This window comes from Euprymna scolopes, chromosome 38 (assembly GCF_053919585.1).
Source record: "Euprymna scolopes isolate OS-2025 chromosome 38, ASM5391958v1, whole genome shotgun sequence".
Taxonomy (NCBI): domain Eukaryota; kingdom Metazoa; phylum Mollusca; class Cephalopoda; order Sepiida; family Sepiolidae; genus Euprymna; species Euprymna scolopes.
The window spans coordinates 87,863,497-87,888,773 of NC_136519.1; positions in this window are offsets into that span (position 1 = coordinate 87,863,497).

The following is a 25,277-nucleotide window of genomic DNA, read 5'->3' on the forward strand; positions in this document are numbered from 1 at the left end:
TCTTTCCCATCGACGAGATATTGCATCCCTCTGCCTGTTCTACAAATACTTCAATGGTGAATGCTCTGACGAACTGCAAACACTTGTACCTCCCCGACGTAACTACCCCCGACAAACCCGATAAGCTACTAAGTCTCATCCCTTTACAGTAGAGATCCCTAGGTGCAAGAAAGCCTTTTACTCCAATAGTTTCTTCCCCAGAACTGCGAGTCTTTGGAACTCCCTTCCGGGATTCTGCTTTCCCAACTGCAACGATATGCAGAAGTTCAAATGTAATGTCAACAAACATCTTTCTACTCATCTCCCTTCATAATGACCCCGCTAATTAAGTCCCTGATAGTAGCCCCCTGCTTCAAAATGGCACTGTGTCTTGTTTGGGGTGAAAATTGAATTTAAAAAAAAAATTGTTTTCCTGTCGTGCCTGCTATAGAGTGTGGTGTCATCAGCATATATACCCATCTCAGAGGCAATTTTGTTGGAGAGGTCATTTATGAATATCAGGAACAGTAGAGGTCCAAGGATAGCCCCCTGGGGTACTCCCACATTTATATCATATTGTTTAGATGTATGACCGTCGAGGACAACCTGGATTTTTCTTTTATCTAAGAAGGATTTAATTAAGTTAAGTGTTCTACCAGTGATACCATATAGTCTAATCTTCCTGAGGAGACCCTCATGCCATACCCTGTCAAAAGCCTTAGATATATGCTAATTTGTTTTCCTGTCGTGCCTGCTATAGAGTGTGGTGTCATCAGCATATATACCCATCTCAGAGGCAATTTTGTCGGGGAGGTCATTTATGAATATCAGGAACAGTAGAGGTCCAAGGATAGATCCCTGGGGCACTCCTGCTCAGTTATAAAAGTTACATATAACAGTAGTAAAACATTAGATCAATAAAGGCGAAGATGGAAGTAAATCTAAATTTTTAAGCTAAATTCTTTTTATATTTAGCTTCGAAATTCCATTGCTTAAAATGGCGATTTTTCCATTTCCTTCCCACCTACGTCCTTATTGATCTGATAACTTTATTAAGTGTTATGTAACTTTAATTCCGCATCATTTTAATTTAATCTATTAATTGCTATTTTTTCAATTTTCCTACTTTGATTCGTTTACTTTATCTAAGTAATAAAACTCAGTAAGTCTGTCTGTCTGCTTGTCTGTGTGTCACTATATTTGAAAACTCTAGCTCTACAGAAACTAATAGTCACGAACCGGGTGTAGAAACGTTATATAATAAGAATGTTTTGTATGAGCTGTTTTTTTGTGAGTTTAGGCCGGTTAAAATAATTTGTAAGTGGTAGACAATTATGTCAGAATTGAAAAAAAAACATTTCTCCATTTCATGTCATGTAGGTACTGTAGCACACTCACCAGCTTTGACTGCGGCAGTTTTGCTTTCGGTTTCGATTCTAGCTAATGGTACCAATTTTATTTTGTTTTACAGTTAAAATCACAACTATATCATAATATATACGAAATCCGGACAAATTATCATATTTAAGCGTATATTATATATAAGCAAGGCAGGGCTCCCCAGCTTGTTGAGTATATAATTTATATATTTATATATATATATATATATATATATATATATATATATATATATGTATATATATATGTGTATATACATAGTAATTTTATTATATGATAATTGAAAAAAATAGTAAAAACAGGGAAAATTAAAACAAAAATAAATAATTAATTAATGAAAAAAATATATAAAAATACGGAAAACTATATTTACATAACACCAAAAGATGGAGGAAGTGAGGAAGCATGGCTGTGGAAATCTTTTTACCCGAATACGATGCCCAGCATGTAAAAAATCTAATGGATAAACACCAGAAGAAGTTGGTGGGGACAGGATATTTTTACGGAAACATAAATCATAAAATTGCCACTCATTAATGAAACAGCTGTAATGGAAAAATTCCGGAAATACACGAAGGTTATAAAAAGAAAGCGTGAGTCTTTGAATTTTCAACAAAACTTTGTACTGTATATATATATATATATATATATATATATATATATATATATATATATATATATATATATACATATATATATATAAATATATATATATATATATATATATATATAAAGTTACGAAAATATATATTGCAAGTAAACTATACAGGATATTCCGGTTTCATTTTCGTGAGAATTAATCAGGCTTATTTTATTTATTCCACGTGTCATTCTCATTTATGTGTGTATGTATATGTTTATACATATATATGTGTGTATGTGTGTGTATGTATATATATATATATAAATGTATATGTACGTGTGTATGCATATATATGTGTACGTATATTCATGGGTATATGTATGTGTATATATGTATGTGTATGTGTGTAGGTATCAATCTACATATATGTGTATGATAGCATGTGTGTATGTATATGTATGTATGCGTATATGTTTATGTGTATGTATGTATATAAGTATACACGTGTGTATGTATATATATATGTGTGTGTTTGTATTTGAATATATATGTGTATATATATGGTATGTATACCAAAGGCCGGCTTTCAGTGTTATGTCTGCTAGAGGTTGTTCAAGTCGCAGGCAGGACTAACATGTCATCTTCGGGCACATGGATTTTTAGTGAGTGACAGAGTGGCACTCGTCCGACAAGACGTTGCAATCATAGACACTCACACAAACCCACACGAATACACACACAACACAAACACACATGCAGACACACACACATGCACACATAAATACATTCCAAGATCAAAATACATATTTATAATGAAAAACAGCGCGGTTTAAATTTTACAGGCCAGATTAGTTATGCAGAGCCAATCACTAATTATTACGCACATACCGGATCTATTCGTACATATTCCTTAAAAAAAAATGAAATTATTTTCTTAGCAAGAAAAGAATGCATAAAATTATATTGTTTCATGTGGAGTCTTCTATGAATTAACTTTCTTTTCTTTTTTTAACCGCTTTTCTCTCTTTCCAATTTCTTTCATGAGCATATGTACGAATGGAAACAGTATTTACATTATGAAAACCTTTCTTTCTGCATAACATAAAAATGGAAAAATGTACAGGAATGTATCTATACGCTTAATTTTATATATGGCATGTATATATATATATATATATATATATATATATATATATATATATATATATATATATATATATATATAAGCCAGTAAAATTGGTACACATAAAAAGTTAAATACAATTAATAAAATATGATTTACAAAAACATACACCACCCACATATATATATATGCTCCTATATATGCTCCTCACCTTGAGTTGAGCATATTGAGAAGTGAAAAACGAATTACCATTAGCATATAAGCGACGCTCTTTGTGTAAACAAATCGAGCGGAGGTATTTCAGACGATATCAAAACATCGTTAAACTCACTACTCGTTCAAGCAACCGCCAATAGCGTAATGGTTAGAAGCCTTGACTGCCGTATAAAAACGGTCGGGTTTCAATCCTGGCTTGAGGTAGTTGCCTGTCTAGCCGCACTGATGAGCTGTGAAACAGCGAAACAGTACTGTATGTGGATGACTATAGTGCTGCTCCTCACCTTGAGTTGAGCATATTGAGAAGTGAAAAACGAATTACCATTAGCATATAAGCGACGCTCTTTGTGTAAACAAATCGAGCGGAGGTATTTCAGACGATATCAAAACATCGTTAAACTCACTACTCGTTCAAGCAACCGCCAATAGCGTAATGGTTAGAAGCCTTGACTGCCGTATAAAAACGGTCGGGTTTCAATCCTGGCTTGAGGTAGTTGCCTGTCTAGCCGCACTGATGAGCTGTGAAACAGCGAAACAGTACTGTATGTGGATGACTATATATATATATATATATATATATATATATATATATATATCAAAACATCGGTAATTCACTACCCGCATAGCAGCTGCCGTTTAGCGTAATGATTCAAAGCCTTTATTGCCATACATCCGGGTTTCGATCCTGGCTTGAGGTAGTTGCCTGCCTAGCCGCACTGATGTTTCCTGATACAGCGCACCAGTACTGTATGATGAGTACTATATATAAATATATGTGTGTGTGTGTGTGGGGTGTGTGTGTATATATGTATATATATATATATATATATGTATATATATATATATATATATATATATATATACGTTTAAAAACATATAGTATATACATAGAGGAAGGTATAAAGTTGAAAGAGAGAGTAACAGAGGGAAACAGAAAGAGTGTGAAAGAAAGAGAGTTGGAGAGAGAAGGAAAGAATGGAAGAAAGACAGAGAGAGACAAAAAGAGTGTGTGAGAAAGAGGGAAATAGAGAAATAGAGAGTACGCAAAACAACGAACTAAATCTTGATGGGCCAATTACAAAAGCATTTTGTAAAACGTCTACACAGTTCGCTATTTTCAGGGTAAACATACTGAACTTCAAATATTGGCGTATCTATAAAGTCTAGAAAAGCCTAGACCACGTCATTAATGATATAAAAAAAAACCTGAACTTGTTAAGAAAAGCAAAACGAACTAAATATGATTTATCGTTTCTCAAATACTCCCGCTAAACACAATTGAAAAGAACATGTTTAGTCACTGATAAATCACTTGACCAAACATGTAAGTCAGATACTGCCATGAAACTGCATTTGTAACCCTATCATAATCTGGGAAAGAGTCCATTTCTTTTTCGGAATTAAGGTAGATCAACAGTGTAATATTGGTTGCACAAAACATATCTTTGAGCCACTGGAGGAGCATAGGCCATCCACAAATTTGTAGATGCTTTTGTAAAGTCATTTTCGGGGGGTGGGGGGACTGTTACTCCACGCCCAACTTAACCAGAAGTTATATAGGGCTCCTAACCTTCCAAAATAGTCTGACATCTGGTACTGGGCATAGTCAACGTTGCTAAACTTCGGTGACCTGGCGAAAACCGGTGTATGAACGTGATTGTGGCGTGCATATATTTGTTGCGGATTGTTTAAAAAATGCACTTGTAATAGTAATAGTAAGACGGATGTTACAGATATTATCTCAACAGACACCGTGAAATACTATCATCCTCTCTTCAGAAAGATGGAACTCCGAAAACTGCTATCATACAAAATAACTATCACTTAGGTTGTGCGCAAACTTCTCGTCGTCTTTCTCGTAAGCACCCAATGTCTTTCATGGCAGAATTCTAAGTGCAAAAATATAGGCGAAACCAATGCAAAAAATATTTTTGAATTCGGACAATATTATGATAATCTACATGCATCTCGTCACTGAATAATGCAAAAATAAACTGAATCTGTACATGCATGTTGAAAACTCACATGCTTTTCGGGTTGTTTGGTTTGTGCCACCGTATACAAAATACAGCAGTCTAGAGGAATACACCATTATCTAAATTCTTGCTATTCAAGTGCTAGCAAAAGATATAAATGCACTAAATTAAAAGAGTATATGCTATATATGAATGTCTGTATGTGCGTCTCTGGTCACGAATAGGCTCCTATATGGTTGACTATTTTAAAAAAACTGATTACATATAATAATAGAAGATGTATCGAGACACAGGAATGGCTATGTTTGATCTGGCAGAACGATGGTTCATAAAAATTGTAGAGTCTGCGTTCTCGCCTGGTCCACAAAGTATGGAAATAAAATAAAATTCAATTACAAAAAGAAACTGTCTACAAGTTTTTTTTATATAGACACACATAAGAATACTTTGATAAGTATGTTTTAAGTAAAATAGAGATGGTATAATAAAATTGAGGGGGCTGCCTTAGCGCCTGGTCTCCATAGAATGGAAATAGGCACACGTTTTAATAAAGACTTTTCATATCTATCTGCGTAAGTATACTTGGATAATTATGTTTCAGTTTGAAAAAATATGGTATAATAAAATTATGGGGTATTCGTTCGTACCTGACCTCAGTAGAATGGAAATATGTCACAAAATTTAACAAGGGTTTTTAATATAGATCCACAGAATATTGTGATAAGTGTTTCAGTGTGAACAGGTATGGTATAATAAAGTATGGTGTTTATCTATTTTATTTTTAGTTTCATCATATTTTGCTTTGGTTTTGATACCCCCAAATTCGAAGCTATCTCTTTACAACCCTTCCTTTCATAACCTATCATACTCTCATAACTCACAGTCCATTTTCTGTAGGCTGTTTTTGAACCCAATCAACGACGGGTATTTTTGCTAGTATATATATATATATATATATATATATATATATATATATATATATATATATATATACCAGTTCACATAACTTTTTAATGATAAAGCTTTTAATGATAAGCTTAAACCAGGATTAGGGACAAACAAATTCAACTTGCCTCCTCCCTTGAGGCTCTCATTCACAAATATCCGTGGGCTTAGAACTAACTTAGCTGATGTTGAAGCATTTCTCTTAATAAATACCCCGGATATCTTAGCACTAAGTGAGACTAACCTACACTCCTCTATTCCCTCTAACCACTTTAACATGCCTGGATATCTCCCACTCTGCCGTAAGGACTCTGACAGACATAGGCACGGACTTGGAGTTTACATTCGTAATACCCTTCCCTTGACTAGAGAAACAAACCTAGAAACAGATGATCAAGCCTTTATGTGCTTTAGACTAAACGTGCAACACAGTATTAGCTACTATTATTTTCTCTACCGCTCTCCCTCGACTCAGGACTGCTCCAGCATAAACAAAGTATCTGACAGCATAGACACGGCACTGTCCCTCGACACTAGCGCACAAATACATGTGTTTGGTGACTTTAATGTCCACCACAAAAACAGGCTTGGATTCTCTACTCACACAGATGCAGCGGGCAGCACAACCCATAGCTTCGCTATATCTCACTCCCTATCACAAATTGTTACGTTTCCAACCCGTTTCCCTGACCAGGAAGAACAACACGCATCACTTCTAGATCTGTTTTTGACCACAGTTCCCGATGACTGCATAACGAAGGCCCACAGCCCTCTCGGGAACGCTGATCATGCAGTGATAATGGTTGAAATCGCCCTAAACTCTAGACCCAAAACTGAAGAACCAGTGCTCAAAACAACGAGATATTATAATAAGGCTGACTGGGAAGCCATCAGGGAACTAATTAGAGATGCTCCATGGAAAAATATTTTCTCTCTCCCTGCTGAACAATGTGCAAACGAGACCACTGACTGGTTCAAAACTGAAATCGAAGCGCATGTTCCCATGCGGAAATTTTATAGTAAGCCCCACTCTCCCCAATGGTTTACGTCGACTTGTGCAACTGCCATTACTCAAAAGCAGCATGCATACCGTAGTTTTAACAACCATAAGTCCAATTCAAACAGACTGAAGTATATAGAAGCTAGAAATAACGTTAAGAAAGAAATAGCGACAGCTAAGAGAGAATTTACAGAAACCACTAAAAACCGCATCGAAGCACAAAAACTAGGAACTCGAGACTTCTGGAAAATCTACAACAGTGTAGTAAATAATGGGCAATCAACAATTCCCCCACTAACCAACAATCACGAGGTTGTCTCCTCAGCAACCGACAAGGCTAACATGCTTGCCAGTCGGTTTGCCTCAAACTCCACACTGGACCCTTCCAACCACCCCCTACCTGACTTTCCTATGCGGACAGATGCCACACTAGACGATCTGAAAACCACCCCTGCTCAGGTGCATGCTATCATAAAAAACCTTGACACCTCAAAAGCATGTGGACCCGATCTTATCCCAGCTGTGCTATTAAAAAAGTGCTCAGCCGAAGTAGCTCCAGTTCTCTCCAAACTCTACAACAAATGTCTTAATGAAGCTTGCTTTTCTGGGCTGTTGGAAAACTGTTTCTGTTGTACCAGTATTCAAGAATTCTGGCGAAAGGACAGACCCATCAAATTATCGCCCCATTAGCCTCCTCCCACTTTTTGCCAAAATATTTGAGACCATAATTAACCATGCTCTAGTCCATCATCTTACAGATGCTAAACTACTGACTGACAAACAATATGGATTTAGACAAGCCCGTTCCACAGCAGACATCCTCACTGTGATCTCTGAACGTATATACCATTCACTGGACAAAGCGGGGGAAGGCAGAGAGGTAGCTCTAGATATACCTAAGGCTTTTGACAGGGTGTGGCATGAGGGTCTCCTCAGTAAAATCAGATCATACGGTATCACTGGTAGAATACGTAACATAATTAAATCCTTCTTAGATAAGAGAAAAAAGCCAGGTAGTCCTCGACGGTCGCACATCAAAACAATATGATATAAATGCGGGAGTGCCCCAGGGTTCTATCCTTGGACCTCTATTGTTCCTGATATTCATAAATGACCTCCCAGACAACATTGCCTCTGAGATGGGTATATATGCTGATGACACTACACTCTATGGCAGACACGACAGGAAGACGAATGAACACATTTCTAAAGAAATGGCAGAAACACTAGAGGAAGACCTCCAATCTGTAGTGGAATGGGGACAAAAGTGGTTGGTCGCGTTCAATGCTCCCAAGACTAAAATAGTTTCATTCAATAATTACAAGAAACCCTCTCTACCACCCATAGCAATGGCCAACGACTCTTTATCTGAGAGTCCATCTTTCAAACTCCTTGGCCTAACGTTCACAGGAAACATGAGTTGGAACAATTACATTGAAGGCATTGCCAGGGCCGCTGCAAGAAAGGTGGGCTCTCTCTACCGTGCTAGAAAACTACTAACACCCGAAAGTATGCTGTACCTCTATAAGGCCACCATTCGCCCATGTATGGAGTATTGCTGCCACATCTGGGCTGGTGCATCTGCTACTAGTCTCTCGCTCCTTGACAAGGTTCAAAAGAGAGTCGCAAACCTGATAGGCCCTAAACTGGCATCTAAGCTTCAGCCTCTGTCCCATCGACGAAATGTTGCATCCCTCTGCCTTTTCTACAAGTATTTTAGTGGTGAATGCTCTGACGAACTGCAATCACTTGTGCCCCCACGACGCGAGCACCCTCGACAAACCCGACAGGCTACTAGATCCCACCCCCACACTGTAGAGATCCCTAGATGTAAAAGATCTTTTTACTCCAATAGTTTCTTCCCCAGAACCGCAAGACTCTGGAATTCCATTCCAGGTCCCTGCTTCCCCAACTGTACTGACGTGCAGAAGTTCAAGTGTAACGTGAACCGACACCTTGCTGCCCAAATCCCTACATAGTACCCCAGTAGTTGTTTCCCCTGATAGTAGCCCCCTACACCAAAGTGGCAATTTGCCTTGTTTGGGGTGAAAATGTAATAAAAAAAAAAGAACCCAGAACGGACAAGGCCAGACACAAATTGGTTTTCGATGTACTGCATCTCATCAGATAAAAATCGAGGCATATCCAATGGATTGCGCTGTGGCCCATATAGTCAGCTCGTCAGTATTGCACAATTCGTACGTGCGACGACCTGGGTTCACACCTATGTCGATGCACATCACTGATGAGATTCAGTACATCGAAACCGACTTTGGATTCTAGCTTTATTATGAAAAAGTGTATGTGAACGGGTATTTGTATATATATATATATATATATATATATATATATATATATATATATATATATACAAAATATATTTTAGTCATTGACATACAGACCTGTTTCGTTGTTTCACAACTCATCAGTGCCGCTAGACTAACACCTCTCCTAAGCCGAGGATCGAACCTAGAACCGTCGTGATGACAGTCGGCAGTTCTACCCCCTGACTACGGAATCGGTGGCCGAAATTAAACTGTCCGAATGTCTATTTAATTAAACATCCGTCCGCCACTCGTAGAGGGCTCAAACGTTTGTTTGTAAACACACCGCGAGCTTCGCATTTTTTCAGCTAAATTAAGTAGCGAGTAAGATAATTTACGATAGTGCTCTACCCAAGAGGGGGGCTTTATAAAAAATATTTTAGTCATCGACATACAGACCTGTTTCGTTGTTTCACAACTCATCAGTGCAACTAGACTAACACCTCTCCCAAGCCGAGGATCGAACCTAGAACCGTCGTGATGACAGTCGGCAGTTCTACCCCTGACTACGGAATCGGTGGCCGAAATTAAACTGTCCGAATGTCTATTCAAATAAACATCCGTCCGCCATTCGTAGAGGGCTCAAACGTTTGTTTGTAAACACACCGCGAGCTTCGCATTTTTTCAACTAAATTAAGTAGCGAGTAAGATAATTTACGATAGTGCTCTACCCAAGAGGGGGGCTTTATAAAATATATTTTAGTCATCGACATACAGACCTGTTTCGTTGTTTCACAACTCATCAGTGCCGCTAGACTAACACCTCTCCCAAGCCGAGGATCGAACCTAGAACCGTCGTGATGACAGTCGGCAGTTCTACCCCCTGACTACGGAATATGTGTGTGTGTGTGTGCGTGTGGGTGTGTGTGTGTGTGTGTTTGTGTTGTGTGTATACATATATATATGTGTATATATATATATTAAATTGTGATTCAATATATATATATATATATATATATATATATATATATATATATATATATAAGCATGGGTACCCGGTATCGGCCCGGTCTCGAGAGATAGTATAGTTAGGCTATTGAAGAACCCAGCTTTATAAAAGTGTTTCAAGAGGTAGGATCGAACCTTGATGCGAAAGAGAGAATAGAGGTGAAAAAAGTAAACACGCGTATGTTGATTGAATGTGCAATAAAATGACGTTGAGATCGCTAGGCCTGAAGAACTTGCAGAAATGTCGACGCAAAAAAAATTGACCTCAACTTGCAAAAAACTGCACAGTTGAATAGCAGAGAATTACTTTGTATGCCAATCTTTATACCTAAAAAAGTAAAAATATCTCTGTGTTAGTCGGTGTACGTTTCCCTAACAAATAACTTTGTCTGGTCTAGAGACTCGAGATTCGACATGTTGTATTAAGATTTGGGAAAATATTTTTAATCGGCTTTCTGTCAAGTAGTCAAGTTCAACGATTTGTCTATTAAAAAACTCTACCAACCCCCTCCGCTAATTTTGTGGTCGTAACACTTGGAATTTTAAGTGTAGGTTACTTTGATATTGAGCAAACGTTTTAATTTGATTTAAGCCCCCCCCCACAATGTTAAGGGGTACAAATTGATGTCATCGTTTTAAAAATGTTGAACTCTGTGGTCTCTACCAAATTACTCAGCCAATTTCTAGTCTACACAGTTGAAATTTTACATAAAACGTATTCAGGGAGAGGTCATGCTTTTTAATTTTTTGGGGTCCAAATTTGTAGCTGGCAAGTGGTCAAAGTTAAAAAGTTTGACTATTGCTGTATGCAGTAAACTACTCAGCCAATTGAGTTTAAACATTTGAAATTTATACATAGCAGATATTCAGACATGCGTCAAGCATTTTAATAATTTTCAGGGTTAAAATATGGCTGCAGAAAGGTCAAAGCTGAAAGGGTTGATCTTTGCAGATTCTACCAAAGTTCTCCGCCAATTTTTTATCTAAAGCCTTGCAATTTTAGATCTAGGTAACATGGACATATGTAAAACTTTGTATTTTTATTTGAGACTAAAATATTAAAAAACAACAATAAAGGAGTCAAAATTGGGGTTAAAGTTAAAAAAAATTGACCTCTGTGGTATCTACGAAATTACTCAGAACAATTTTGGTGGTAAAAATTTGAAATCTTACAAAGAGTTTATTCACACGTAGGGCAAAGTTATTAACAGTACATAAGGCCCGAGCAAAGCCGACTTAACTGCTAGTTTTACATATTGTTCATCCGCGAGATAGGTCTTTCTTACAATATCAATGTTGTCCGTGTTCGTAGCGTGTGTCGAAAGATTTTGGTACACATAAAAATACACACAGACACACAAACACATTTTGCCTTCATGTATTAGATAACAGCGAGAGCTATGTCTCGTTTTGATTAAGATTAAATATGTATAATGATTTAAAAACCTTTCGAGACTAATGAGTAGCGGCTTCTCAAGCAAGTAGTAAGACTAAATGATGAGTCAAATTTTGTTTATTCAAAAAGACAGTTCAAGTCGAATTTGTTTACATTGAACTTTGTGTAACTATGTGCTAGTAATCTTGTAAGGCATCCTGCGCTATTGTACTCCCAGATGCGAGTATTTCTAGAGAAGAAAACTTAATCAAAGAAGATCTGTATATTTTTAGGTAGACGAAAAACGGAATGTCAATTAGTGAGAGTCTGCTTCGGTTACTAAAGTGTACAAGTGTAACAAAGCGCGGACGGCTATATGCAAATGCAAACGAAATGAGGTCACCGGTGAATTCACTTAAATACGTTAAAAAGGAAATCATGTTAGAGACGGGAATAACGTTCGAGATCACGTTAGAGGCGTGGATATCGTTCGAAAAGACGATCACGTGGGTGACGTCTCGGCCGGCACAACGAGAAATTAAATGTAATTGTTACAAAGAAAAAGCAAGCTGAAGTGGTTTTCTATACTTTATCTACTTTGCGACTTAAACTACAACGTGCTGGTTCCCAGAAAACGTTACAGTAAAGTATATGTCAATTTTATATATATATATATATATATATATATATATATATATATATATATATATATATATATATATATATATATATAAGTCGTAAGTAAAATACATGAGATATGATATACTACAAATAATTTAGAAGTGAAAACGACCAAGAAAACATTCTGCTTCTGAGTATCAAGATTTCTAGTGTCTAAGTCTTTATAACGCATAGACAATCTGCTTGTTGTGAGGTAGACACTGGGATTAATGTCTCTTGAGACGCCCATTACTAAGCTCGGTCGCTGGGTTTTGAAACTTATGATACGTGTTTGAAATTGAAGGCTGTAAGCTGTATATTTCAGAAAACAAAAACACTATTCGAAACGATTCTGATTATGGCAATAAATATTAGATATGCAGTATTCAAGACAAACTTGTTTTTAATTGATTAATAGAATATGGGATTTGCTTCAGAGGCTTGGACTTTTAATGGCGCGGACAACACAAAATCCTCTTGAGTTAACTTGGATTTAGAAGCACGTCTACATATATATATTTTGGTTGCAATGCTGCTGATACTACTACTACTACTACTACTACTACTACTACTACTAATAATAATAATAATAATGAAAATAGCTGTAATAATAATCATTATTTTTAGTAATAATTTTAGGGTCACCATCAAATGGTATCACACCAAATAGTTGTGAAGATTCAAGCATGCCTGACGAGAGAAAGCACTAACCATCAGAATACTAAATTATGAGATAGCTAGCAGGCCAGCCGGCGTTACCTGGTCGTAAAATATTATATTTTAATTAATGCAGATTTCTTTGTTGTTTTATATACCGCAACGTCCAAATAAACAAAAAACTGAAGCAACACAAAGAAATGAAATGAGATATGCACATGCGAGTATTTTTTGTAAACAACTCACTATTTGCAAATCGAAAAAGTACTCCAGCTGAGATCGAAACAAAAATGTGAAGACAGTGAGTCGTGAAGCAGTTGAAAAACAGATATATATCCGATAACTCGCCAAGAAGATATTTTCCAATTTTGATCTTTTAGTAGCCCTTTTTTTTCGAAGGTAATCAGATTAGAAAATGTTCTACATATCTGAATAATCTATATAGCAAATTTCAAGTCTGTAAATAAGAAATTGGTTGTGTATATAGAGAGACGATTATCCTCTCACACATATTCTCACATTTATAGGCACATATAGATACATATAGATGCATATAGATACATATAGATACATATAGATAAGTATAGATGCATATAGATAGATATAGATACATATAGATGCATATAGATACATATAGATGCCTATAGATATATATACACATATAAATACATATAGATGCATATAGATGCATATAGATACATATAGACACATATAGATGCATATAGATATATATAGGCACATAGAGACACATATAGATATATATAGATACATATATATACATATAGATACATATAGATACATATAGATACATATAAATGCATATAGATACATGTAGATGCATATAGATACATATAGATGCATATAGATGCATATAGATACATGTAGATGCATATAGATACATATAGATGCATATAGATACATATATATGCATATAGATACATATAGACATATATAGATATATACATATAGATGCATATAGATACATATAGATACATATAAATGCATATAGATACATATAGATGCATATAGATACATATAAATGCATATATATATACATATAGATGCATATAGACACATATATATATATACATATAGATATATATATATAGATAGATACATATAGATGCATATAGATGCATATAGATACATATAAATGCAAATAAATACATATATATATATATATAGATACATATAGATACATTTAGATGCATATAGATGCATGTAGATACATAGAGATTATATAGATACATATAAATACATATAGATACATATAAATGCATATAGATACATATAGATGCATATAGATACATATAGATGCCTATAGACACATATATATACATATAGATATATATACATATAGATACATATAGATGTATATAGATGCATATAGATACATATAAATGCATATAAATACATAGATACATATAGATATATATACATATAGATACATATAGATGAATATAGATGCATGTAGATACATATAGATGCATATATATACATATAGATGCATATATATACATATAGATACATATAAATGCATATAGATACATATAGATGCATATAGATACATATAGATGCATATGGATACATATAGACACATCTAGATATATACATATAGATGCATATAGATACATATAGATACATATAAATGCATATAGATACATACAGATACATACAGATACATATAGATGCATATAGATACATATAGATGCATATATATACATATAGATGCATATAGCCACATATAGACACATATAGATATATATATATAGATAGATACAGATAAATGCATATAGATGCATATAGATACATATAAATGCATATAAATACATATAGATACATATATATATATATATAGATACATATAGATACATATAGATGAATATAGATGCATGTAGATACATAGAGATTATATAGATACATATAGATACATATATATATATATATATACATGTGCATATATATATATATAGATGCATATAGATACATATAGATGCAAAAAGATGCATATAGATACATAGATGACAACTGGAATTGATTGATCATAAATAAACTAAATAAATTCGGCGATTACTGTAATGGCAGCCAAAGAACAAGCCACTCACACGGTCCGACAAAAACACAACATCGACAAAATTGTAGACTGAACGGTGTGCGAAATGTGTAATGCAAAGTGAAAACATTACCACATTTTATATCAGGATGCATTCGTTCAGATTCTGCACGAAAATACGATGGATTGAAGTTCAAGCGCTATGAATATGAAGCAGAAGTTATACACGAAAACAACAATGTGAAAGTTTTTGGGGGCATGCGCTTACAAACAAGTAAGGTTTTTAACAGTTTGAATCAGACATCATATTTCTAAACAAAAACTAGTTAACTTGCTTAATCATTTTCGTCATTTGCCGTTTCGATACCAGAAAAAAGAATATAACAAAATATTACGAAGACTAAAATGGATTAGGATTAATAACAAAAGAAAAGAAAACACCATAAGCGGTGTAATCAGATTGGTGAAAAAATTCCAGGTTTCAATAATAAAAACGCATTAACTGTTCAAAATGGCAAAAGTGACAAAAGAGACCTTGGGTGTCATAATAATAACGAGTTTACGAAAATAAATCCTACTAAATTTCCAAAATTAGAGCCTAGTATCAAATAGTATTAATAACGACAAAAATAGAAATAACAATTATAATAATAAATATGTTAATAATAATAATAATAATAATAATAATAATAATAATAATAATAATAATAAATCGAATAAAGAATATTGAAAGAAGTAAAGATAATTCTCATTATAATCAGAATGTTTGGAATTATAATAAAAAACATCATAAACGGTTCAATCAGATTGGTGAAAAAATTTCAGTTTCAATTTTGTAAAAGCAGTAACTTTGCAGAATAGAAAAAATGTTAAAGGATAGCTTGAATGTCATAATAATAAATGATGTTACAAGACAATCCAACTAAATTCCAAAAATTCAGACCAGTATGAAATAATAATGATAATAATGACCATAACAATAATAAAAATAATAACTATAATAATAAAAATGTTAACAATAATAATTAAAGTAATAATGGCAATTCTATTAATAACACTAATAGTTATTACATTAAGAATAATTATTATTATAACACTGAAAATAATAATTATAATAATAATAACATCAATAATAATTACAATAATAATAATAACAAAACAATAATAAAAATAATAATAAGATTAACAATTATAATAATAATAGCAAGAATGATAATGATAACTGCATTAAAATAAAATAATAATTACAATAATGAAAACAACAACAACAACAACAACAACAACAATAATAATAATAATAATAATAATAATAATAATAATAATAATGATAATAATAATAATACTGTGGACAAAGAGACGAAACGATAAACCGCATAGTAAGTGAATGCAGCAAACTGTCCCCAAAAGAAATACAAAAACTGACACGACCAAGTGGGAATGACAGTATACTGGGAATTATGCAACGAACTGCATCTCGAACAGACAATTTGTACCTGAAAATGAGAATCCAATGGGACATGAACATACAGACTGATCTCAAGAAAGAAGATCAGATGTCGTAATAATTAACAAGAAAGAAAATCGTCGACGTTGCTGCTCCAGTTGACCACAGGATGAATATCAAAGAAAAGGAGAAAAGTGGCAAATCCCGAAAAAACTTTTAAAAATGAACGGGAAGAATTGGAATCAAAGGAATGATTATAAAAAAATACAACGAACACCAATAATGAAAATAGCTGAAATATTAAGGGAAACACTTGGTTGGTTGGTTGGTTGGTTGGTTGGTTTGTTGGTTGGTTGGTTGTTTTTGCTTTACGGCATATCAACCCTTTTCGGATTATTTAATGCCGAATCCAAAGATTTTGGAAAATTTTTTTTTAATACAATGTATTTGTTGTTTTCACGTCGGTTTCTAGTTAACCCATAGTTGGGACCCTAACAGGTACTACCACTCCGGGTCAGAGTGGACCTGGGAGCAATGGTAATTAAAGAGTGGCTCCACACTCCCCAAAGCCCACAAGCTGAGGCCTCACCACTGGATATAGTTTAAGGTCATATCCAGGACCCCCATTGAGGGACTTTTACCCTCTGCGGTCGTTGTATTTTAATGCCCCACCGACAGGGCCAGGAAACACTTGGATTTGGAGACTAACACACACGAAGTACACGCGCAGACAAGAAAAACTGCTACAGAGGCAAAACATGAAGCGCTACATAGACCCAATAACATTGAAGCTGCATACCTTTAAGTTCTCTAACCCCTCCCTCTCCTATGCCCTATTACCACAGCATTGCCCTACTCCCCTCAAGTAAAGAGTGAAACCGAATAACTAAGTAGTTAAGGAAGAAGGAAAGATCGAGGAGTGAGTATTGATCAGACCTCCACTGTATAAGTGCAAAGAGAACTGGGACCTTGCGGAGGCTTATTGCCGCTCAAATTCCAGTAGCGAGAGATCAATGGCAATCAGCTCTTGCCATAATGCAAATATATTTGCAAATGTAATCGAAATATCCTCAATGGTCTCATACCGACAGTTTCTGACGATGTTCTTGAGTTTAGAAAATAACAAAAAGTCACAGGTCTGGACAATATGGATATTTTGAAACTGTCTTGATACACACCTCGGTAAAATTTCTGTGACGGTGATAGCAACTTCATTTCCTCGCGATTAATGGCCTATACAATTTCCACACTGGCATCAAACTGTGTAGTTTTTTGTCTCTATCGACACAGGGCTGTCCTGATACATATGAATCGTTATTTGGCCAATCAACTCTCGTGTTCTGAGTTCCTCACAAGTCCTAAATCTTATTACCTCTCATAGACTCCCTGCTTTCCTTGAATCTCTTATACCTCTTCAAAATCCATGCAAGATCGACCAAAAGCTGTCTAAAGCATTCCATACGTTTCGGTTCACATTTTGTTCAAGTTTTAAATAAAATGTTATTGTATATCGTTCAGCCGTTTACTTTTTCGCATTTTTACAATAACCGAGACTTGGATTATTTTTTCTTATTTTGCACAAGCATTAGTCATGGTGAAAGTAAGCTTTTTCACCTGTTCAGGAGGATTCTGCCTACTGAGCTTGTATTTCAAATAATATATTTTTCTCCCCTCCACCAAATTGACGCAGTCATTACTGTGAAAAAAATCGATCAAGTCTGATTTCTATTTTTTGTGTGATTCTGATTGAATCACATGATTAATTTGTTTTGCTGACATATTTTTATTTGATTGTCAGAAATTGATGGAACCTAATCAATTTAAATCAGATATTCACGAAAAAAAAATATGGCGTCTTCACTCGCTTGCATTCGAAACAAATCTAAGTAGGTACAGAAACAGTCGACAAGAAAAGGTATTTAAAAGATATTCAAGTGTATTAATCTCATTTACCCCATTAATTTTAAAACACAAAATATGTTCTCTGCGCGTTTCTTTCCCTTAAATCAAACTTACATATAAATATAAAAATGGCGAATAAAGCCAGTATCAATACAAAACCTTTATTACTCGAATATTTAAGAAATTACTTCCATCTTCAGGATTATCCAGTATTGTATCCCCCAATCTTTCTCTCTCTTTCTCTCTCTCTCTCTCTCTCTCTCTCTATATATATATATATATATATATATATATATATATGTGTATATATATATATATATATGTATTACATCTCTAACACATTCGAAAATAATTTCTGACGAGGATGCATCACAGAACGTCTGAAACGCGCGTAAAAACGATTTCAATGGCTTAAAAACATTATTACAATGATCCAAACATAATTCCCAATGAAAAACCAAGACACGGAATAATAAAATAATGTTAAAAAATACACATTGTTGGTGACTACTCCCTTATTTAAATATATATATATATATATATATATATATATATATATATATATATATATATATATAAAGCTGAACGTCTGTATATGTGTCTGATCAAGAATAGGCATTGTTGACTATTATAGAAAACTGATCACATATAATGATAGAAGGTGTATCGAGACACGGGAATGGGCATGTTGGATCTGGCATAATGATGATTCATAAAAATTTTGGGGTCTGCGTTCGCGCCTGGTCCACAAAGTATGGAAATAAAAAAAATTGAAATAAAAAAAAAACGTTTACAAGTTTTTTGATATAGATGTGCATAATAATACTTTGATAAGTATGTTTTAATTAAATAGGGATGGTATAATAGAATTGTGGGCTCTGCGTTCGCGCCTGATCTCCATAGAATGGAAATAGGCACAAACTTTAATAAAGATTTTCACACCCATCTGCGTAAGTATACTTTGATAATTATATTTCAGTTTGAAGAACTATGGTATAATAAAATTATGGGGCGTTCGTTCGCGCCTGACCTCCATAAACTGGAAATATATCACAAAGTTTATCAAGTTTTTTTTAAATATAAATTAACAGAATATTGTGAAAAGTGTTTCAGTGTGAACAGGTATGGTATAATAAATTATGGGGTTAATCTATTTTATTTTTACTTTCATCATATTTTGGGTTTGGTTTTAATACCCCCAAATTCGAAGCTATCTCTTTACAACCCTTCTTTTTTATAACCTACCATACTTTCATAAATCAGAGTCCATTTTCTGTAGGCTGTTTTTGGACCCAGTTAACGACGGGTACTTTTGCTAGTATATATATATATATATATATATATATATATATCAACAGAGTGACTGTTTCGCTGTATCAAATCTCTTCGATGTAGTTAAATAAGCAACTGTCCTAATCCAGGAAAAAAACTCGACTCACAGCTTCCTACAAGTTGCTATTGTTCTTAAAAGTTCTTCTGGCCAATGCAGGAGTGATTATGGGTCAACTATTCTCGAACCGAGTCTTTAACCTGGCCAAAATATCACATCAATTGAATTATAAGAAAACCATCTTTTGTGACTTTAGCAGAGTGTGCAGGGGCGTTATCATGTTGAAAAATAATATGCTGGGATATTCCCAGCTTCTTCATTCTTAGTAGCATTCCTGTTTCTAATATTCGAATGTAGTCCTTTGGATTCATTGACTTCCCACATCTAATAAGTTCCCCAACCCCTGCTGCAGTAAAAGTTCCCTATACTATTATTCCTACATTCCCGTGTTTAACTGTCGTTTTTATGTAACTTGGCGAAAATATTTCTCCAGTTCTTCAATTGCACCGTTTCGGGGCATCGGGAGCATCAATAACAAGATAAAATATTGATACATCTAACCAGAAAACATTGCTGAACCAGTCTGTATCTTTCTTGCCATAACATCTGTTACTATCATTGATGTTCTTCTTAAATAAAAATGGCTTATTTGCACGCCTTTTAGAAGAAAATCCAATTTCTTTCATTCGTCCAGATAGTGTATATCTAGAAAGAGAATTTTCAGCCGCCGTTTATATTTCTCTGCTATGGCCAACATTTTTCTTTCGATTCTTCAAAGCAGTTAGTTTAAGCCTGTGGTCGTCCTTCAAAGTGGAGCTCTAGGGCGACCAGATCCTGTTTTCCCTTTTACCAAGCGTTCGACTTCGAAAATATTTGCTGCACCAGAGAAAGAGATATTAGATAATTTTTGTACCATTTCTCTGAAATTTATTTTCGTGTGTCACAGACTGGAACGAGTCCAATGATTCTCTGTTAGTGGCGTACTTATTGATGTTTAATAGTTAATTATTAAAACGGAAAGAAACAAGACGAAATATTTAATTGGTTACCGAGAAAAGAAAATAGAAGAAAAAAGACAGACTACCGGTTTATAAGAAAGGGTCACCGAGTTTTTGTGAGGTCAATGTTCAGTCGGTTATTATTCTAGTTTTCGGGGCAGGGTCGCGAAATTTTGTTTTTGCTTTGTTTGTTATTTTTTTAAGGATTTTTTATCCGAATTTGCGTAGATTCTGCGGGAGGCATAGGAAAATGCTCCCGTATGAGGAAACATTTATATCACCTATGGCGTCATGTGTATCTAGAAAGCGCGTTATAGTTGTGACGGGATGATTGTCGAAATCTCTCATGATCTTAGGAGACGAGCTGACACCACGCCTTATTATTTGGAGTCAAGGGTAACCTTACCGTTATACGTAGACAACAACAATGGCTCTGGATCATTGTGTTGCGACCACTCAGGTATGGCGATGGTTTAGAATAAATGGGTCCGACGCAAGTTATGTTTTGACGACTTTAGATATTCCCATAGCAGGAGTGGTAGTATCAAGATACGTGGGTAGGACCTTTAGTGTTGTATGACAGAAGAGTTCCCTGATTTTGGTTGCCTCGACAACCCGGCAGTGGATGGAATTACTACATGATATCTCGCCACATGTTAAGGAGCCGCTAGGTACCAAAGGCTGGTGCAAATTATTTGATTAATTAAGATGTGGATCTGCCTCTTTTTCATGGCTTTTTGCAGATGGTCGCGGTCCCCGGATCTGGTGAAGTCCGAGGGAATCTTTTTTTTTTAAATGCCCCCTTCAAAAATTAGTGCACTGGCCACAAGATAGGCTGTAGTTGAAGGTGATTTTCTGCTTGTTTTCCCAGAATTATTAGTGTGATTGAATCTCGATAAGGACAGAGAGAGTAAGGCCTGGGATGTTGAAGTTTTGTGTTACAACCTGTAGAAAGAACAGATTGTCTGTAAAACCAGGAACGATGGTTCCTACCTGTTGATGAGGCAACTTTCTTTGATTTGTGGTGATTCGCCGGATTGCCGAGTATATTATCGATCACGAGCGGTGTCGAGAGGAGGTGAAAGATGCTCCTGGAATTTAAATTTGGTTTTATTCGAAGATCATGGAGCCATAGGAGACTGAGTCGTAGTTTTTACTTGGCGCAAGAGTCAGCGCCGAAGGGTATTAATTGTGGATTTTGTTTTAGAGCGGTTTATGGTATGCCAGCTTTTATTGCTAGCAGAGTAGGTATATTTGGTTCCTCTTAAATTAAACGAGAGTAGTAGAAACTCTATTCCTTCTCTATACGTTTTCATAAAAAAGAAGGAAAGGGATATTAGGTAAACGCAGGGCAACACCGGGTATAAAGTATATATTCAGTTATCTATCTATATGCCTGTCTATCTATCATATCTATCTATCTACCTACCTACTACTTTCTTTATCTGTTATGCAGAGTAAATAACAGAGATTGAATCTTCAGAAACGATACGTTTAGTGAGTATGCACGCGCAGAAAAGGTTTTAGGAGTCATGTTGTCACATGTATCAAACTAGTTGACCACTCAGTTTAAATCTGAAAGTATTCGAGTTTAGGCCGGAAGTGACGTGTCAAAGGATCCATTTTAAATAGACTGAGTGAATTTTAGTGAGTTTTATTTTTAGAACCAACTAAGAGAGACGGTTAAACAGGTCTCCCAATGCAAGGGCGGTGGCATCCAAATGACTGCAGAGAAACGCTGCAAGTACGAGATCGTCGATTTCACTTAATGCTGCAGGAGGATAAATGACTGAAAGAAATAAACGAATATATAAAAAATACATCGTCCTGTAGTTGCCTTGCATTCCGCTCGTTATAACAGAATCCATCTCCAAGAGTCGTTGGCTTATCTCGCAGGAAGCGACCAAAAACGGAAGGTTACACAGAAACATGCATGTCGTTATGTGTTGTTAACTATATGTAATACACAAACGTACTCATAAGACGAGTAATGGGCCGTGTAAATAGACATTAAGTGATGAGAACAATAGCCCGTTTATTGAATTTACAATAATGTTGTTTTAGTGATCATCATTTTTCTACCATGAAACTGTTTCGAGGATTTACAAACAAGACAATATATTAAATAATGGATCCCCAGCAATGTCGATAAAACACCACCTCCTTTAATTACATAACAAAAAAATGTTGCGAATATTTGGTGTAGTTTCCTGCTCACGATTAATTTGGTTAAGCTTTTAATGCTATCAAAAATGTATTTCTTATCTGCGACACTCGTCCTTGTCGCCAAATTTAAAATCAATATATTTTTTAAGTTTGTTGTATTTATACAATTCAGATTTGTCACTGATACTACTGACCGCCCCTATTTTATTAAGTATTTTATTTATAAATTTTCGTTGGTATATACTTTTTAAAATATATAAAGTTAAAAATAAGCATATATACAGTGTATCACAAAAGTGAGTACACCCCTCACATTTCTTCAAATATTTAAGTATATTTTATATACATGCTGTAAATTACCTATGCTAGGGATAAAACATGAACAATACCAGTCCTAGGGTAGATAAAACAAATAATACATAGAGATGAAAGATTCCTCTCCCCTAAGAATAAAACCTGTGTTCAATATCTGCTTTTGTTTTTTCATTTTTATACGGTCCCGAGCAACGCCGGGTAGCCCTCCATGGGCACCACTTAAAACTCATTTTTGACACAAGTAATAGTCTGGCTGCAGCATATATAACTGAGTTAACTTATTTCCTCACTCGAAATAATTCAAAATGTAGCAATTTAAATCTAAATCCGTGGCAACAAAAATGAGTACACCCGTTACGAAAATTAGTCACTATAAACATACATGTCAACTCTCACTATTTTGTGGGGCCACCCTCATTATCCAAAACCGCCTTTACTCTCCTGGTAAAGAAGCTTCCCAGAGTTTTACATGTAGCCACTGAATTCTCTTTCACTCTTCAATTACGTCGTCGCGGAGCTGGCATATATTATGGATATTGCGCCACTCTACCTTCTGCTTGGGGTTGCCCCACAGAGGTTCTATTGTGTCAAAGTCTGAAGACATGCTAAGCCAATCTATCACATTTACCCTCAGCCTCTTCAGTTAAGCAGTGGTTCTATTGGATGTGTGTTTTGCGTTATTGCAATTCTGGAACACTGTTCAGCGACCCAGTTTCTGGAGGGAAGGGTTCATGCTCTGCTACAGAATTTGGCAATACATGTTGGAGCTTATGTTTCCGTCAATGAAATGTAACTCTCAAATACCTACAACACTCATGCAGCCAAAATCATAACATTAACACCTCATGCTTTCGGCATGAAACATATATCTTCGTACTCCTTAGCTGGTAGCCCTCACACATTCTTAAGGCCATCAGAACCAAACAAATTAAATCAGACTATAGGACATGGTTCCAGTAATCTATTGGCTTTGTTGACATATATTCAGCAACCTGTCTTCAGGCATTCTTGTGTATTGCCTTCAGAAGAAGCTTTATCCTGGGGTGACAGCCATGCATACCAATTTGAGGAGTACAAAAATAACTGTTTCATGCCTACAGTCAAGCATGGTTGTGGGAATTTAATGATTATAATTTAATAACAAACTATTTGACTAATTATAATAGTCTAAATGATGTTATTCTCTTGTAAACTTTGGGTTAGTATTTTCTGGATTGTTGTCGGTACAGGCTCCACAATGTATGTGAGAACAATAAAAAAAAATCCGAACATTCCAATGTTTTTATTCCTATTATATGATATTGATTAAAAGTATTTGTTTATAAAAAAAATGGGCGATATACATGAATAAAGATAAAGTAGTATTTAGTGTCGTTGGTCTTATCGTAAAGTTTGGTTCAATGTGCTACATAAGAGATGATGGGAATTTTTCACGTGTGCGTGTGCGTGCTTCATTGTGTCTGTTCTGATTTATGCATTGTAGTGTGCACGTGCATATGTATGTATGTATGGGTGTGCTTTGCACTTTGCCTGCGTGTTAGTTAGGGAGTGAATTCCATCATGAAATTATTTTCCTTTGTGAGTAAGTAGAAGTAATTGTCGGTTAGGAATTTCTGATCGAAAAAAAAGTTGAAATAATTTTTCTTTTCGTAACACCAAATTTGAATTCTAATCTTTTGATCTTGTAATCATAATCATATTTATTTTATTTTAAAGTTGATGAGATCCTTTTCTTTATAATGAGGCAAAGGCGAAATAAATTACATAATCACATGATTGATTCTGTGTTACAAAAGAGCAACTGTCAGATCTTGAACAGTAAAAGATGTTAATACAACGAAACGATGAGGTAGTTAACGTTTTTAAATTTGCTATATAGAATTTG